Raw genomic sequence first — 13,763 nt, 5'->3', positions numbered from 1 at the left:
CCTATGGGAGTCTCACTGATTAACACTGAACTCTATGGGATTCTCACTGATTAACACTGAACCCTATGGGAGTCTCACTGATTAACACTGAACCCTGTGGGAGTCTCAGTGATTAACACTGAACCCTGTGGGAGTCTCACTGATTAACACTGAACCCTGTGGGAGTCTCACTGATTAACACTGAACCTTGTGGGGGACTCACTGATTAACACTGAAGCCTATGGGAGTCTCACTGATTAACACTGAACCCTGTGAGAGTCTCACTGATGAACACTGAACCCTATGGGAGTCTTACTGATTAACACTGAACCCTGTGGGAGTCTCACTGATTAACACGGAACCCTGTGGGAGTCTCACTGATTAACACTGAACCCTGTGGGAGTCTCACTGATTACCCATAAACCCTGTGAGAGTCTCACTGATTAACACTGAACCCTGTGGGAGTCTCACTTATTAACACTGAACCCTGTGGGAGTCTCACTGATTAACACTGAACCCTGTGGGACACTCACTGATTAACAATGAACCATGTGGGAGTCTCACTGATTAACACTGAACCCTATGGGAGTCTTAATGACTAACACTGAACCCTGTGGGAGTCTCACTGATTAACACTGAACCCTGTGGGAGTCTCACTGATTAACACTGAACCCTATAGGAGTCTCAGTGATTAACACTGAACCCTATGTGAGTCTCACTGATTAACACTTAACCCTATTGGAGTCTCACTGATTAACACTGAAACCTGTGGGAGTCTCACTGATTAACACTGAACCCTATGGGAGTCTCACTGATTAACAGTGAACCCTGTTGGAGTCTCAGTGATTAACACTGAACCCTATGGGAGCCTCACTGATTAACACTGAACCCTATGGGAGTCTCACTGATTAACAATGAACCCTATGGGAGTCTCACTGATTAACACTGAACTCTATGGGATTTTCACTGATTAACACTGAACCCTATGGGAGTCTCACTGATTAACACTGAACCCTGTGGGAGTCTCAGTGATTAACACTGAACCCTGTGGGAGTCTCACTGATTAACACTGAACCCTGTGGGAGTCTCACTGATTAACACTGAACCTTGTGGGGGACTCACTGATTAACACTGAAGCCTATGGGAGTCTCACTGATTAACACTGAACCCTGTGAGAGTCTCACTGATTAACACTGAAACCTGTGGGAGTCTTACTGATTAACACTGAACCCTATGGGAGTCTCATTGATTAACACTGACCCCTATGGGAGTCTCACTGATTAACACTGAACCCTGTGGGAGTCTCACTGATTAACACTGAACTCTATGGGATTCTCACTGATTAACACTGAACCCTATGGGAGTCTCACTGATTAACACTTAACCCTACGGGAGTCTCACTCATTAACACTGAACCCTGTGGGAGTCTCACTGATTAACACTGAACACTGTGGGAGTGTCACTTGATTAACACTGAACCCTATGGGAGTCTCACTTATTAACACTGAACCCTGTGGGAGTCTCACTGATTAACACTGAACCCTGTGGGACACTCACTGATTAACACTGAACCCTGTGGGAGTCTCACTGATTAACACTGAACCCTGTGGGAGTCTCACTGATTAACACTTAACCCTATTGGAGTCTCACTGATTAACACTGAAACCTGTGGGAGTCTCACTGATTAACACTGAACCCTATGGGAGTCTCACTGATTAACAGTGAACCCTGTTGGAGTCTCAGTGATTAACACTGAACCCTATGGGAGCCTCACTGATTAACACTGAACCCTATGGGAGTCTCACTGATTAACAATGAACCCTATGGGAGTCTCACTGATTAACACTGAACTCTATGGGATTCTCACTGATTAACACTGAACCCTATGGGAGTCTCACTGATTAACACTGAACCCTGTGGGAGTCTCAGTGATTAACACTGAACCCTGTGGGAGTCTCACTGATTAACACTGAACCCTGTGGGAGTCTCACTGATTAACACTGAACCTTGTGGGGGACTCACTGATTAACACTGAAGCCTATGGGAGTCTCACTGATTAACACTGAACCCTGTGAGAGTCTCACTGATGAACACTGAACCCTATGGGAGTCTTACTGATTAACACTGAACCCTGTGGGAGTCTCACTGATTAACACGGAACCCTGTGGGAGTCTCACTGATTAACACTGAACCCTGTGGGAGTCTCACTGATTACCCATAAACCCTGTGAGAGTCTCACTGATTAACACTGAACCCTGTGGGAGTCTCACTTATTAACACTGAACCCTGTGGGAGTCTCACTGATTAACACTGAACCCTGTGGGACACTCACTGATTAACAATGAACCATGTGGGAGTCTCACTGATTAACACTGAACCCTATGGGAGTCTTAATGACTAACACTGAACCCTGTGGGAGTCTCACTGATTAACACTGAACCCTGTGGGAGTCTCACTGATTAACACTGAACCCTATAGGAGTCTCAGTGATTAACACTGAACCCTATGTGAGTCTCACTGATTAACACTTAACCCTATTGGAGTCTCACTGATTAACACTGAAACCTGTGGGAGTCTCACTGATTAACACTGAACCCTATGGGAGTCTCACTGATTAACAGTGAACCCTGTTGGAGTCTCAGTGATTAACACTGAACCCTATGGGAGCCTCACTGATTAACACTGAACCCTATGGGAGTCTCACTGATTAACAATGAACCCTATGGGAGTCTCACTGATTAACACTGAACTCTATGGGATTCTCACTGATTAACACTGAACCCTATGGGAGTCTCAATGATTAACACTGAACCCTGTGGGAGTCTCAGTGATTAACACTGAACCCTGTGGGAGTCTCACTGATTAACACTGAACCTTGTGGGGGACTCACTGATTAACACTGAAGCCTATGGGAGTCTCACTGATTAACACTGAACCCTGTGAGAGTCTCACTGATTAACACTGAAACCTGTGGGAGTCTTACTGATTAACACTGAACCCTATGGGAGTCTCATTGATTAACACTGACCCCTATGGGAGTCTCACTGATTAACACTGAACCCTGTGGGAGTCTCACTGATTAATACTGAACTCTATGGGATTCTCACTGATTAACACTGAACCCTATGGGAGTCTCACTGATTAACACTTAACCCTACGGGAGTCTCACTCATTAACACTGAACCCTGTGGGAGTCTCACTGATTAACAGTGAACCCTGTTGGAGTCTCAGTGATTAACACTGAACCCTATGGGAGCCTCACTGATTAACACTGAACCCTATGGGAGTCTCACTGATTAACAATGAACCCTATGGGAGTCTCACTGATTAACACTGAACTCTATGGGATTCTCACTGATTAACACTGAACCCTATGGGAGTCTCAATGATTAACACTGAACCCTGTGGGAGTCTCAGTGATTAACACTGAACCCTGTGGGAGTCTCACTGATTAACACTGAACCTTGTGGGGGACTCACTGATTAACACTGAAGCCTATGGGAGTCTCACTGATAAACACTGAACCCTGTGAGAGTCTCACTGATTAACACTGAACCCTATGGGAGTCTCATTGATTAACACTGACCCCTATGGGAGTCTCACTGATTAACACTGAACCCTGTGGGAGTCTCACTGATTAACACTGAACTCTATGGGATTCTCACTGATTAACACTGAACCCTATGGGAGTCTCACTGATTAACACTTAACCCTACGGGAGTCTCACTCATTAACACTGAACCCTGTGGGAGTCTCACTGATTAACACTGAACACTGTGGGAGTGTCACTTGATTAACACTGAACCCTATGGGAGTCTCACTGATTAACACTGAAGCCTATGGGAGTCTCACTGATTAACACTTAACCCTATTGGAGTCTCACTGATTAACACTGAAACCTGTGGGAGTCTCACTGATTAACACTGAACCCTATGGGAGTCTCACTGATTAACACTGAACCCTGTGGGAGTCTCACTGATTAACACTGAACCCTGTGGGAGTCTCAGTGATTAACACTGAACCCTGAGGGAGTCTCACTGATTAACACTGAAGAGTGTGGGAGTCTCACTGATTAACACCGAACACTGTGGGAGTCTCAATGATTAACACTGAATCCTGTGGGAGTCTCACTGATTAACAATGAACCCTATGGGAGTCTCACTGATTAACACATGAACCCTGAGGGAGTCTCACTGATTAACACTGAACCCTGTGGGAGTCTCACTGATTAACACTGAAACCTGTGGGAGTCTCACTGATTAACACTGAACCCTATGGGAGTCTCATTGATTAACACTGAAACCTATGGGAGTCTCACTGATTAACACATGAACCCTGTGGGAGTCTCACTGATTTACAGTGAACCGTATGGGAGTCTCACTGATTAACACTGAACCCTATGGGAGTCTCACTGATTAACACTGAACCCTATGGGAGTCTCACTGATTAACACATGAACCCTGTGGGAGTCTCACTGATTTACAGTGAACCGTATGGGAGTCTCACTGATTAACACTGAACCCTATGGGAGTCTCACTGATTAACACTTAACCCTATTGGAGACTCACTGATTAACACTGAAACCTGTGGGAGTCTCACTGATTAACACTGAACCCTATGAGAGTCTCACTGATTAACACTGAACCCTGTGGGAGTCTCACTGATTAACACTGAAACCTATGGCAGTCCCACTGATTAACACTGAACCCTGTGGGAGTCTCACTGATTAACACTGAACCCTGTGGGAGTCTCACTGATTAACACTGAACCTTGTGGGGGACTCACTGATTAACACTGAACCCTATGGGAGTCTCACTGATTAACACTGAACCCTCTGGGAGTCTTACTGATTAACACTGAACCATGTGAGAGTCTCACTGATGAACACTGAACCCTATGGGAGTCTTACTAATTAACACTGAACCCTGTGGGAGTCTCACTGATTAACACGGAACCCTGTGGGAGTCTCACTGATTACCCATAAACCCTGTGAGAGTCTCACTGATTAACACTGAACCCTGTGGGAGTCTCACTTATTAACACTGAACCCTGTGGGAGTCTCACTGATTAACACTGAACCCTGTGGGACACTCACTGATTAACAATGAACCATGTGGGAGTCTCACTGATTAACACTGAACCCTATGGGAGTCTTAATGACTAACACTGAACCCTGTGGGAGTCTCACTGATTAACACTGAACCCTGTGGGAGTCTCACTGATTAACACTTAACCCTATTGGAGTCTCACTGATTAACACTGAAACCTGTGGGAGTCTCACTGATTAACACTGAACCCTATGGGAGTCTCACTGATTAACAGTGAACCCTGTTGGAGTCTCAGTGATTAACACTGAACCCTATGGGAGCCTCACTGATTAACACTGAACCCTATGGGAGTCTCACTGATTAACAATGAACCCTATGGGAGTCTCACTGATTAACACTGAACTCTATGGGATTCTCACTGATTAACACTGAACCCTATGGGAGTCTCACTGATTAACACTGAACCCTGTGGGAGTCTCAGTGATTAACACTGAACCCTGTGGGAGTCTCACTGATTAACACTGAACCCTGTGGGAGTCTCACTGATTAACACTGAACCTTGTGGGGGACTCACTGATTAACACTGAAGCCTATGGGAGTCTCACTGATTAACACTGAACCCTGTGAGAGTCTCACTGATGAACACTGAACCCTATGGGAGTCTTACTGATTAACACTGAACCCTGTGGGAGTCTCACTGATTAACACTGAACCCTGTGGGAGTCTCACTTATTAACACTGAACCCTGTGGGAGTCTCACTGATTAACACTGAACCCTGTGGGACACTCACTGATTAACAATGAACCATGTGGGAGTCTCACTGATTAACACTGAACCCTATGGGAGTCTTAATGACTAACACTGAACCCTGTGGGAGTCTCACTGATTAACACTGAACCCTGTGGGAGTCTCACTGATTAACACTGAACCCTATAGGAGTCCCAGTGATTAACACTGAACCCTATGTGAGTCTCACTGATTAACACTTAACCCTATTGGAGTCTCACTGATTAACACTGAAACCTGTGGGAGTCTCACTGATTAACACTGAACCCTATGGGAGTCTCACTGATTAACAGTGAACCCTGTTGGAGTCTCAGTGATTAACACTGAACCCTATGGGAGCCTCACTGATTAACACTGAACCCTATGGGAGTCTCACTGATTAACAATGAACCCTATGGGAGTCTCACTGATTAACACTGAACTCTATGGGATTCTCACTGATTAACACTGAACCCTATGGGAGTCTCACTGATTAACACTGAACCCTGTGGGAGTCTCAGTGATTAACACTGAACCCTGTGGGAGTCTCACTGATTAACACTGAACCCTGTGGGAGTCTCACTGATTAACACTGAACCTTGTGGGGGACTCACTGATTAACACTGAAACCTGTGGGAGTCTTACTGATTAACACTGAACCCTATGGGAGTCTCATTGATTAACACTGACCCCTATGGGAGTCTCACTGATTAACACTGAACCCTGTGGGAGTCTCACTGATTAACACTGAACTCTATGGGATTCTCACTGATTAACACTGAACCCTATGGGAGTCTCACTGATTAACACTTAACCCTACGGGAGTCTCACTCATTAACACTGAACCCTGTGGGAGTCTCACTGATTAACACTGAAACCTGTGGGAGTCTCACTGATTAACACTGAACCCTATGGGAGTCTCACTGATTAACACTGAACCCTGTGGGAGTCTCACTGATTAACACTGAACCCTGTGGGAGTCTCAGTGATTAACACTGAACCCTGAGGGAGTCTCACTGATTAACACTGAAGAGTGTGGGAGTCTCACTGATTAACACCGAACACTGTGGGAGTCTCAATGATTAACACTGAATCCTGTGGGAGTCTCACTGATTAACAATGAACCCTATGGGAGTCTCACTGATTAACACATGAACCCTGAGGGAGTCTCACTGATTAACACTGAACCCTGTGGGAGTCTCACTGATTAACACTGAAACCTGTGGGAGTCTCACTGATTAACACTGAACCCTATGGGAGTCTCATTGATTAACACTGAAACCTATGGGAGTCTCACTGATTAACACATGAACCCTGTGGGAGTCTCACTGATTTACAGTGAACCGTATGGGAGTCTCACTGATTAACACTGAACCCTATGGGAGTCTCACTGATTAACACTGAACCCTATGGGAGTCTCACTGATTAACACTGAACCCTATGGGAGTCTCACTGATTAACACATGAACCCTGTGGGAGTCTCACTGATTTACAGTGAACCGTATGGGAGTCTCACTGATTAACACTGAACCCTATGGGAGTCTCACTGATTAACACTTAACCCTATTGGAGTCTCACTGATTAACACTGAAACCTGTGGGAGTCTCACTGATTAACACTGAACCCTATGAGAGTCTCACTGATTAACACTGAACCCTGTGGGAGTCTCACTGATTAACACTGAAACCTATGGCAGTCCCACTGATTAACACTGAACCCTGTGGGAGTCTCACTGATTAACACTGAACCCTGTGGGAGTCTCACTGATTAACACTGAACCTTGTGGGGGACTCACTGATTAACACTGAACCCTATGGGAGTCTCACTGATTAACACTGAACCCTCTGGGAGTCTTACTGATTAACACTGAACCATGTGAGAGTCTCACTGATGAACACTGAACCCTATGGGAGTCTTACTGATTAACACTGAACCCTGTGGGAGTCTCACTGATTAACACGGAACCCTGTGGGAGTCTCACTGATTAACACTGAACCCTGTGGGAGTCTCACTGATTACCCATAAACCCTGTGAGAGTCTCACTGATTAACACTGAACCCTGTGGGAGTCTCACTTATTAACACTGAACCCTGTGGGAGTCTCACTGATTAACACTGAACCCTGTGGGACACTCACTGATTAACAATGAACCATGTGGGAGTCTCACTGATTAACACTGAACCCTATGGGAGTCTTAATGACTAACACTGAACCCTGTGGGAGTCTCACTGATTAACACTGAACCCTGTGGGAGTCTCACTGATTAACACTTAACCCTATTGGAGTCTCACTGATTAACACTGAAACCTGTGGGAGTCTCACTGATTAACACTGAACCCTATGGGAGTCTGACTGATTAACAGTGAACCCTGTTGGAGTCTCAGTGATTAACACTGAACCCTATGGGAGCCTCACTGATTAACACTGAACCCTATGGGAGTCTCACTGATTAACAATGAACCCTATGGGAGTCTCACTGATTAACACTGAACTCTATGGGATTCTCACTGATTAACACTGAACCCTATGGGAGTCTCACTGATTAACACTGAACCCTGTGGGAGTCTCAGTGATTAACGCTGAACCCTGTGGGAGTCTCACTGATTAACACTGAACCCTGTGGGAGTCTCACTGATTAACACTGAACCTTGTGGGGGACTCACTGATTAACACTGAAGCCTATGGGAGTCTCACTGATTAACACTGAACCCTGTGAGAGTCTCACTGATGAACACTGAACCCTATGGGAGTCTTACTGATTAACACTGAACCCTGTGGGAGTCTCACTGATTAACACGGAACCCTGTGGGAGTCTCACTGATTAACACTGAACCCTGTGGGAGTCTCACTGATTACCCATAAACCCTGTGAGAGTCTCACTGATTAACAATGAACCCTGTGGGAGTCTCACTTATTAACACTGAACCCTGTGGGAGTCTCACTGATTAACACTGAACCCTGTGGGACACTCACTGATTAACAATGAACCATGTGGGAGTCTCACTGATTAACACTGAACCCTATGGGAGTCTTAATGACTAACACTGAACCCTGTGGGAGTCTCACTGATTAACACTGAACCCTGTGGGAGTCTCACTGATTAACACTGAACCCTATAGGAGTCTTAATGACTAACACTGAACCCTATGTGAGTCTCACTGGTTAACACTTAACCCTATTGGAGTCTCACTGATTAACACTGAAACCTGTGGGAGTCTCACTGATTAACACTGAACCCTATGGGAGTCTCACTGATTAACAGTGAACCCTGTTGGAGTCTCAGTGATTAACACTGAACCCTATGGGAGCCTCACTGATTAACACTGAACCCTATGGGAGTCTCACTGATTAACAATGAACCCTATGGGAGTCTCACTGATTAACACTGAACTCTATGGGATTCTCACTGATTAACACTGAACCCTATGGGAGTCTCACTGATTAACACTGAACCCTGTGGGAGTCTCAGTGATTAACACTGAACCCTGTGGGAGTCTCACTGATTAACACTGAACCCTGTGGGAGTCTCACTGATTAACACTGAACCTTGTGGGGGACTCACTGATTAACACTGAAGCCTATGGGAGTCTCACTGATTAACACTGAACCCTGTGAGAGTCTCACTGATTAACACTGAAACCTGTGGGAGTCTTACTGATTAACACTGAACCCTATGGGAGTCTCATTGATTAACACTGACCCCTATGGGAGTCTCACTGATTAACACTGAACCCTGTGGGAGTCTCACTGATTAACACTGAACTCTATGGGATTCTCACTGATTAACACTGAACCCTATGGGAGTCTCACTGATTAACACTTAACCCTACGGGAGTCTCACTCATTAACACTGAACCCTGTGGGAGTCTCACTGATTAACACTGAACACTGTGGGAGTGTCACTTGATTAACACTGAACCCTATGGGAGTCTCACTGATTAACACTGAAGCCTATGGGAGTCTCACTGATTAACACTTAACCCTATTGGAGTCTCACTGATTAACACTGAAACCTGTGGGAGTCTCACTGATTAACACTGAACCCTATGGGAGTCTCACTGATTAACACTGAACCCTGTGGGAGTCTCACTGATTAACACTGAACCCTGTGGGAGTCTCAGTGATTAACACTGAACCCTGAGGGAGTCTCACTGATTAACACTGAAGAGTGTGGGAGTCTCACTGATTAACACCGAACACTGTGGGAGTCTCAATGATTAACACTGAATCCTGTGGGAGTCTCACTGATTAACAATGAACCCTATGGGAGTCTCACTGATTAACACATGAACCCTGAGGGAGTCTCACTGATTAACACTGAACCCTGTGGGAGTCTCACTGATTAACACTGAAACCTGTGGGAGTCTCACTGATTAACACTGAACCCTATGGGAGTCTCATTGATTAACACTGAACCCTATGGGAGTCTCACTGATTAACACATGAACCCTGTGGGAGTCTCACTGATTTACAGTGAACCGTATGGGAGTCTCACTGATTAACACTGAACCCTATGGGAGTCTCACTGATTAACACTGAACCCTATGGGAGTCTCACTGATTAACACATGAACCCTGTGGGAGTCTCACTGATTTACAGTGAACCGTATGGGAGTCTCACTGATTAACACTGAACCCTATGGGAGTCTCACTGATTAACACTGAACCCTATGGGAGTCTCACTGATTAACACTGAACCCTGTGGGAGTCTCACTGATTAACACTGAACCCCATGGGAGTCTCACTGATTAACACTTAACCCTATGGGAGTCTCACTGATTAACACTGAACCCTGAGAGAGTCTCACTGATTAACACTGAACCCTAAGGGAGTCTCATTGATTAACACTGAACCCTGTGGGAGTCTCACTGATTAACACTTAACCCTATTGGAGTCTCACTGATTAACACTGAAACCCTAAGGGAGTCTCACTGATTAATACTGAACCCTATGGGAGTCTCACTGATTAACACTTAACCCTATTGGAGTCTCACTGATTAACACTGAAACCTGTGGGAATCTCACTGATTAACACTGAACCCTATGGGAGTCTCACTGATTAACACTGAACCCTGTGGGAGTCTCACTGATTAACACTGAACTCTATGGGATTCTCACTGATTAACGCTGAACCCTATGGGAGTCTCACTGATTAACACTGAACCCTGTGGGAGTCTCAGTGATTAACACTGAACCCTGAGGGAGTCTCACTGATTAACACTGAAGAGTGTGGGAGTCTCACTGATTAACACCGAACACTGTGGGAGTCTCACTGATTAACACATGAACCCTGAGGGAGTCTCACTGATTAACACTGAACTCTGTGGGAGTCTCACTGATTAACACTGAAACCTGTGGGAGTCTCACTGATTAACACTGAACCCTATGGGAGTCTCATTGATTAACACTGAACCCTATGGGAGTCTCACTGATTAACACATGAACCCTGTGGGAGTCTCACTGATTTACAGTGAACCGTATGGGAGTCTCACTGATTAACACTGAACCCTATGGGAGTCTCACTGATTAACACTGAACCCTATGGGAGTCTCACTGATTAACACTGAACCCTGTGGGAGTCTCACTGATTAACACTGAACCCTGTGGGAGTCTCACTGATTAACACTGAACCATGTGGGAGTCTCACTGATTAACACTGAAGCCTATGGGAGTCTCACTGATTAACACTGAACCCCATGGGAGTCTCACTGATTAACACTTAACCCTATGGGAGTCTCACTGATTAACACTGAACGCTGAGGGAGTCTCACTAATTAACACTTAACCCTAAGGCTGTCTCACTGATTAACACTGAACCCTGTGGGAGTCTCACTGATTAACACTTAACCCTATTGGAGTCTCACTGATTAACACTGAAACCTGTGGGAGTCTCACTGATTAACACTGAACCCTATGGGAGTCTCACTGATTAACACTGAACCCTGTGGGAGACTCACTGATTAACACTGAAACCTATGGCAGTCTCACTGATTAACACTGAACCCTGTGGGAGTCTCACTGATTAACACTGAACCCTGTGGGAGTCTCACTGATTAACACTGAACCTTGTGGGGGACTCACTGATTAACACTGAACCCTATGGGAGTCTCACTGATTAACACTGAACCCTCTGGGAGTCTTACTGATTAACACTGAACCCTGTGAGAGTCTCACTGATGAACACTGAACCCTATGGGAGTCTTACTGATTAACACTGAACCCTGTGGGAGTCTCACTGATTAACACGGAACCCTGTGGGAGTCTCACTGATTAACACTGAACCCTGTGGGAGTCTCACTGATTACCCATAAACCCTGTGAGAGTCTCACTGATTAACACTGAACCCTGTGGGAGTCTCACTGATTAACACTGAACCCTATGGGAGTCTCACTGATTAACACTGAACCCCATGGGAGTCTCACTGATTAACACCTAACCCTATGGGAGGCTCACTGATTAACACTGAACCCTGAGGGAGTCTCACTAATTAACACTTAACCCTAAGGCTGTCTCACTGATTAACACTGAACCCTGTGGGAGTCTCACTGATTAACACTTAACCCTATTGGAGTCTCACTGATTAACACTGAAACCTGTGGGAGTCTCACTGATTAACACTGAACCCTATGGGAGTCTCACTGATTAACACTGAACCCTGTGGGAGTCTCACTGATTAACACTGAAACCTATGGCAGTCTCACTGATTAACACTGAACCCTGTGGGAGTCTCACTGATTAACACTGAACCCTGTGGGAGTCTCACTGATTAACACTGAACCTTGTGGGGGACTCACTGATTAACACTGAAGCCTATGGGAGTCTCACTGATTAACACTGAACCCTGTGAGAGTCTCACTGATTAACACTGAAACCTGTGGGAGTCTTACTGATTAACACTGAACCCTATGGGAGTCTCATTGATTAACACTGACCCCTATGGGAGTCTCACTGATTAACACTGAACCCTGTGGGAGTCTCACTGATTAACACTGAACTCTATGGGATTCTCACTGATTAACACTGAACCCTATGGGAGTCTCACTGATTAACACTTAACCCTACGGGAGTCTCACTCATTAACACTGAACCCTGTGGGAGTCTCACTGATTAACACTGAACACTGTGGGAGTGTCACTTGATTAACACTGAACCCTATGGGAGTCTCACTGATTAACACTGAAGCCTATGGGAGTCTCACTGATTAACACTGAACTCCATGGGAGTCTCACTGATTAACACCTAACCCTATGGGAGTCTCACTGATTAACACTGAACCCTGAGGGAGTCTCACTAATTAACACTTAACCCTAAGGCTGTCTCACTGATTAACACTGAACCCTGTGGGAGTCTCACTGATTAACACTTAACCCTATTGGAGTCTCACTGATTAACACTGAACCCTATGGGAGTCTCACTGATTAACACTTAACCCTATTGGAGTCTCACTGATTAACACTGAAACCTGTGGGAATCTCACTGATTAACACTGAACCCTATGGGAGTCTCACTGATTAACACTGAACCCTGTGGGAGTCTCACTGATTAACACTGAACTCTATGGGATTCTCACTGATTAACGCTGAACCCTATGGGAGTCTCACTGATTAACACTGAACCCTGTGGGAGTCTCAGTGATTAACACTGAACCCTGAGGGAGTCTCACTGATTAACACTGAAGAGTGTGGGAGTCTCACTGATTAACACCGAACACTGTGGGAGTCTCAATGATTAACACTGAACCCTATGGGAGTCTCACTGATTAACACATGAACCCTGTGGGAGTCTCACTGATTTACAGTGAACCGTATGGGAGTCTCACTGATTAACACTGAACCCTATGGGAGTCTCACTGATTAACACTGAACCCTATGGGAGTCTCACTGATTAACACTGAACCCTGTGGGAGTCTCACTGATTAACACTGAACCCTGTGGGAGTCTCACTGATTAACACTGAACCATGTGGGAGTCT

The sequence above is a fragment of the Petromyzon marinus genome, unplaced genomic scaffold, assembly GCF_048934315.1.
Source record: "Petromyzon marinus isolate PM22_M1 ecotype Great Lakes invasive population unplaced genomic scaffold, UKy_Petmar_22M1.pri1.0 PM_Scaffold_4, whole genome shotgun sequence".
Classification (NCBI taxonomy): Eukaryota; Metazoa; Chordata; class Hyperoartia; order Petromyzontiformes; family Petromyzontidae; genus Petromyzon; species Petromyzon marinus.
This window is presented reverse-complemented; position numbering follows the sequence as displayed.